Here is a 6,138-nt window from a genome sequence, read left to right as displayed (position 1 = left end):
ACAGGAACACCAAACAGGGCCTGATCCCCAGCTCAGTGTAATCAGTGGTACGATTCCTGTTAACATCAGTGGGGTTCAGATCAGGCCCATGGTGAGCTAGGTTCAGAGATGGATTACCCTGTTTTATGGGCATGAATAAAAGCTTCTTACCAGAGGAGGTAAGCTGATTGCTTGTGGAGGGCTCAGAAGGGAACTCTTTCTTCTCTCCTTGATACTGCTGCAGAAATGTCCATGTGCTTTATACAGAACATAACTGGAGACAGGATACTAGATCAGCTGGACCAGTGGTCTCTTCCAGTGCAGCAATGTCTCCATCCTTAGTGACTTCAGAGGTAACAAAAAGGCCTTATCTTGTATGCCTTGCATCCCCAAACCTCCCACTGCGTTCAAGGGTGTTAAGGCAGGTCAGATTGCATTGTGATAGTGTTCCACTTTGCCCATTAGTAGGAACTGATGGTGTCTTACTGCTGTGGTGCCATTAGTTCCCATCGTTTAGATTTGTAGAAGGAACATAGAGGAATAACAGCACCATAATGTCAGGTCCTTAAACCACTACTCCCAAATTCTAAACGCCCCCCCCCCCCCCCCCAGCATGGGATTTCTGGTTTGCTACTAATGGCTTGTATTGCCACTGCTTTGCTTTATGTAAATAAGACCCCCCCACAGCAAACACTGGTGGCTCTCAGGAGGAAGCAAGAGGAAAAGCACAACCATGGCTATCTATTCGCACACATCTAGCTTTTAACATCTGTGGCCAAATCATCAGTTTTGCTGAGCTCACTGCTAAGAAGAAAAGTAAGTGTGTGTCGGTTGGTGAGTGGAAGGGGCGGGTTAAATGGGGCAGCGGGAGCAAAATGGGGTAGAGAGGTTACTGTAAACCACCTTTCTACACCACTCCTAGCATCACTGAGGCCGAAATGGCCCTCGGTCTCAGAACAGCCAAGGATCAGCTGGAGTCACGGTATACGCCAACCTTGCCTTGGACACATCCCTGCCATGCCCCCTATACAGAGACGTGGGAGTAGATAAGAGTATAACTAGGTTCTCAAACTGGGGGTCGTGAGATTATTACATGGGGGATTGCGAGCTGTCAGTCTCCACCCCAAATCCTGCTTTGCCTCCAACATTTATAATGGTGTTAAATATATTAAAACGTGTTTTTAATTTATAAGGGGGGATTGCACGCAGAGGATTCCTATGTGAAAGGGGTCACCAGCACAAAAGTTCGAGAACCTCTGGTGTATATTATGGAAGCGTTTGTCATAGCCATGTTTGTTGTAGTATTGTTAATACATAGCATTTTAACTAATTAGTATGTTCAGCGGGCTGCTTATGTCCTGTAAATGGCTTCCTGGATCCAGCTCTTAACAAGGTAGAGCAACACAGATAATCAGACTAGAAGCCAAGGATCTGGTTCCTGCCCCATACTCTCGGTTCTGTTAATTGACAGTAATATATAGAACCCCATTCTTAAAAATATCTCATAGTTACATCCCTGCTCTTGCTTTATGTGCTCTAAGAGGTCTCCAGTTAATTTGGCTAGTCCCTTGGCAGCTGTACCCCTTGCCAGCTCAGACATGCCTGCAGCTCTCATGTATGGTGCAATGCAGCCGTTGGATGACGGCGATCACACACAATAGTAGGTTTCAGAGTAGCAGCCGTGTTAGTCTGTATTCGCAAAAAGAAAAGGAGGACTTGTGGCACCTTAGAGACTAACCAATTTATTTGAGCATAAGCTTTCGTGAGTATTTTCCACTGAATGCATCCGATGAAGTGAGCTGTAGCTCACGAAAGCTTATGCTCAAATAAATTGGTTAGTCTCTAAGGTGCCACTAGTACTCCTTTTTACACAATAGTAGTTTATCCTCACTGAACAAAGGCCTCTGTCTCTTGTTGGAAGAAATCATAACTTACTGTATACTTCACTTAACATGTAGATTAAGGCTGCATGTTTTGGAATTTCAGAGTTTACAAAGTAGCTTAGTAGGAACTGAGCATTACCCCCTCAATGTATATTCTAGAACTGAAGTCAAAAACCAGAGAACCTACAGAGTTGTTTTCTGAAGACTCTCCCTCACTATAATTTAGATTCAGCTCACTTCTTAGCAGAGGATAAACACTCCACAGGTTTGCAGATGCCTAAAACCTGTGCTAGCACTCAGAAAGTTGTCTGCTTTTTGACCTGCCCTGCCCTGGCTTTGGTAGGCAGTTGGTTCAAGATTGGTGCCTCTTGAGGTGTGGGCTGGTTCAGAAAAGGCCTGAAAGTTGTAAGCGTGTCTTGACTCTAAGGAAAACCTCACTGTCCTGTTTTCTTTGAAAGACCTTGCTGCAGTGACCTCCATTTCCAGAAGTATTTCTATTGTTGTATGGTGGTACTGTTTAGGAGCCTGAGTTATGGACCAGGACCCTACTGTGCTAGCTAGGTGCTCTACAGAGAGACACCAAAAAGGTGGACCCTACCCCAAAGAGCTCATGTTCTGAAGAGACAAGATGGAAAAACAATCGGTTTTACACAGGAAACAAAAATTAAGTGGCTTGCCCAAGGTCATCCGAGGGAGGGGAATGTCTTTGGCAGAGATTGACAATGGTTCTGGGGCTAGGGAAGCTTCTTAGTGCAGTGCTGCTTACTGCCCTGTGGGAGAGCTAAATTCCTGGGCCTTGGCTCTTGCTTGCAGGTGTCTGCCATTCTGAAATCTATGGGACTGTCCTGATTCTGAGTACAGCCTGCAACCCTAATGCCTGCATGATGAGAGTCCTATGTGTATTTTTACTGTTTAACTACAGGCAGTTTGCAAACTCTCCTTTAAAAGCTTGGCTAGGCCTTCAGTTGGGAAAACCAGTAGGATTTTGCCTTTCAGGGGCTTGGTTTTTCTCTTTTTAAGGTGCTGGCTTTTGACCTCTGGAGGCTATTTATCCATGGAAAGTTAAGCTTGCCTTGCTGTATCTTCTGCCTAGAATGAAGCTGTGATACTTGATCCTCCATCTTATGCTGAAGGGCGGCTGAGAAGGAATGCAGTTTTCCCATGCAGTTCTATATATCCTCAGTATGGGCATGTGGATGCCTAGGCTGAGCAGACACTGCTTACTGAAAAGTCTCTGATCAAAGGCACAGATGCACCTGAAGTGGAGCACCCCCAGGGACACTGTTTGAACACTTGACTACCCATTCTATGCACCCAAATTCATTTAAGTTAAGTTACTATTAGGTTTTAGTAGGAATTGGAGCTGCCTCTAAAAACATTAATGGAGATCAGCAAAGGCTCTATGATTCTGAGTGTGACTGAATTACAGAATGCAAGGGAAAGTGAAAATTACCAGTCAGCCGCCTTCTTCCATAGTGCTAGCACCTGAATGCAGACAAGGCTTGCTGAACCAAATTCTGCTCTCAGGGCCCAGTAAAGTTAGTGAGTTACATGTACACATTCAAGGGAAAAATTTGGCCCCTTGTGTCTTGTGCTGTTGGGGTGCTTGAGCATTTTCTTCTCTAGCAGAATTGTGCTAACACCAACATAAGAGGAGCATTCCCCCCTCTGGCCTTAGCTAAATTAGGTTGCCAACCTTCTGCACAGTTACCTATAGTCCTGTTACTTGTTGGGTTTTTTCCTAGTACTGTTCAATGTGAATGCATGGGTATAACAGAGCAGATGTTCTTGATGTACAAGTTTAGTGCTGCTTTTTAGGAGGCTGAAAGTTCAGATATAATTTACTGAGTTAACATCAATTTAATCAGGAAACCGTTAATTGTGTCAACCTAGGGCCACATCCTCCTGACATATAATTGGACCCCTATAAACTAATAAGACAGGAGGCAGATTTAATTATGAAGCAGAAAAGAAAATACAGCAAAAAGGACAGAAGCAGCCAAGCACTGATTGAGCTCCACTGAGCATTCTGCACCAGAGAAAGAGAACTCCCTGAGTTTAACAAGTGTTTTAGGAGGAATAGCCCTTTCTTTAGAGGAATGGGAGTATATGCTCTCATGCTACAAAGGCTTCATTCTTTGGAAGGGGAGGAAGCTATGAACAGGGAGCTGTTCAGAATGGAAAAAGGCACCTTGTTGAGATGGGACTAGTTGGAACTGGTCACTTACTAGGCAATAACAATGGAGTAGTTTGTTCCAGAATTTCAAGTTAATGTAAAGTGACCAGGTTAGAGTGATGGTTCAATAATTTCAGCTGCTTGATTGTTTAGAGTTGCAGGGATTTTGAGTGTCAAGTCAAGGTTCTGATGTACTTCCATAAAATGCCTTTAAATGTTTTAGGCTTTATGCAGCATGGACTGATTATTTTGTCTGATTTTTGGTCATTAAGTGGTAGAACATGATTAAACATTTGTGCTAGAATCTTTGCAGTATTCTCAGGACAAGTAGAAATTTTTTCCAACTTTTTTTTTTGTCTACTTGTTTCACAACCAAAGCAGCAATGCCTTTGGTACATAGATGAAACTAGTTGGTCTCAGTTTACCATTGCAGAGGAATAGTGGCTGGCCTCCTGAGTGGCAGTTCAATAGGTTTGACATGGTATCTATAGGGGTAGACCTCTTCTGCACCAGAAGGTGTTCCTGTCAGGTCAGGCTTAAGGTACAGGGTGGTAGAGTATGGGGAAGCTGCACCACAGGAACCAGAGATTAGAGGCCTCAGCTGAAGCAATGGAGCTAGAAGCTGAAACCAAGTTACTACTGCACAAAACCAAAGGCAGCAGGAGAAAAAGAACCATCAACTTGTTCTGCTGTTCACTGCAGAACTTCTAGTCTAGGCCTGAAGGGAATGGTAGGGTTTAAGCTTGGAGTCTGCAGCAACACTGGACTGTCTCTGAATTCTACAGCCAGGCAGTATTATCTAGCTGTTAGAACAGGTATAGAAGCTCTGCAGCAGAATGGGGGTTGTCTGGCTCCTTAGACAAAACATTTAAGCTATTTACCTTGTGAGGAGTTTTCCTGACACTCTACTGTCCCTCTCCTCTTTCCTTCCTTCCCCAATATCCAACCTCCTTAGGAAAATGTTTGAATGTGCATTATATAAGAAATCAAGCTTGGCAACTTTGATTTAACAGACTTTCAGGGCCTTGTACCATCAAATGCTGGCTTTCTTTCTGCAGGCTTCTGTCTTCTAGTTCCTTTACTGGTGTAAGTTAGAGTTCTGTGTAAGCTCAAAAGCTTGTCTCTTTGAGCAACAATTAGTCCAATACATAAGGAAATGGGGTGGGGTAGTGGAGTCAACTGAAATTAGCAAGTCTGTAAAGCCACTGGTAAGATTTAACACCAAGTGGGGAAAAGGTCTGAAATCTGCACTCATGGTGGTGTGTGTCCTGGCCCTGTAAAATGAGGGTCCCAAACCACTGGACAGGCTGCCTCAAATGTTTGCTAGAGCTAGGGCATATGTGCACACACAATGCAAGTGAACACTGGTAATCTCAAACTACCCCCAGGGAATAAAATACTTGCTCTTACTTCAGAAATGAAGTATGACCAAGGCAGGACTCTAACCTTCTATACCTAGCTCAACTGCTAAATCATTGTGTAGGTCTGAGCAAGTCTTAACCTTATTCTTCAGCTATAAAATGGGGTCGCACCTAGAAGCGTAAAGTAACAGTTCTGAGATCAGTGAAAGGAGTGAGGAAAACCCATGGGCTCAACTGCTACACAATTCGTAAGTTGCTATTAAATGCTTTTACAGCCACAACATCTAAAAGAAACAAACCAAAAAAATGTATTAAGTCCACTTACAATAAATGAGGTATTTTGACAGGCTGCTGGCCTGGGATTCAGGAAACACAGCTACAAGTGACAACTTCACCCCACTTCCAGAATACAAAAGTCTGTAGCTTTTTTTCCAGTAAAATCACACCCATACTCATAGATTAAAAAGCTTAACAAATCTTCCTAGCCTGGAGAAGTTATTTTGATTAGTTATTTTAAATGGAAAGGTACTCACATACATACTGTGGTTTTAGAGGCTGTGTAAGTATCTCCAGGATAAAATACTTTGTTTCCCTAGTATCATCTGGAGGTACATTTAAGGGTTTAAGAATAGTTAGCTACTTGTTGAGATAGCCACTCACTTTCACTAGAATTAAGTTGAAAAGAGGTGGCAAGGAGTACAGCAATATGTAAATATTGATCTAAACAAGTGCACAACAG

Source organism: Caretta caretta, chromosome 6 (genome assembly GCF_965140235.1).
Source record: "Caretta caretta isolate rCarCar2 chromosome 6, rCarCar1.hap1, whole genome shotgun sequence".
Lineage (NCBI taxonomy): Eukaryota > Metazoa > Chordata > Testudines > Cheloniidae > Caretta > Caretta caretta.
Note: the sequence above shows the minus strand (reverse complement) of the source record.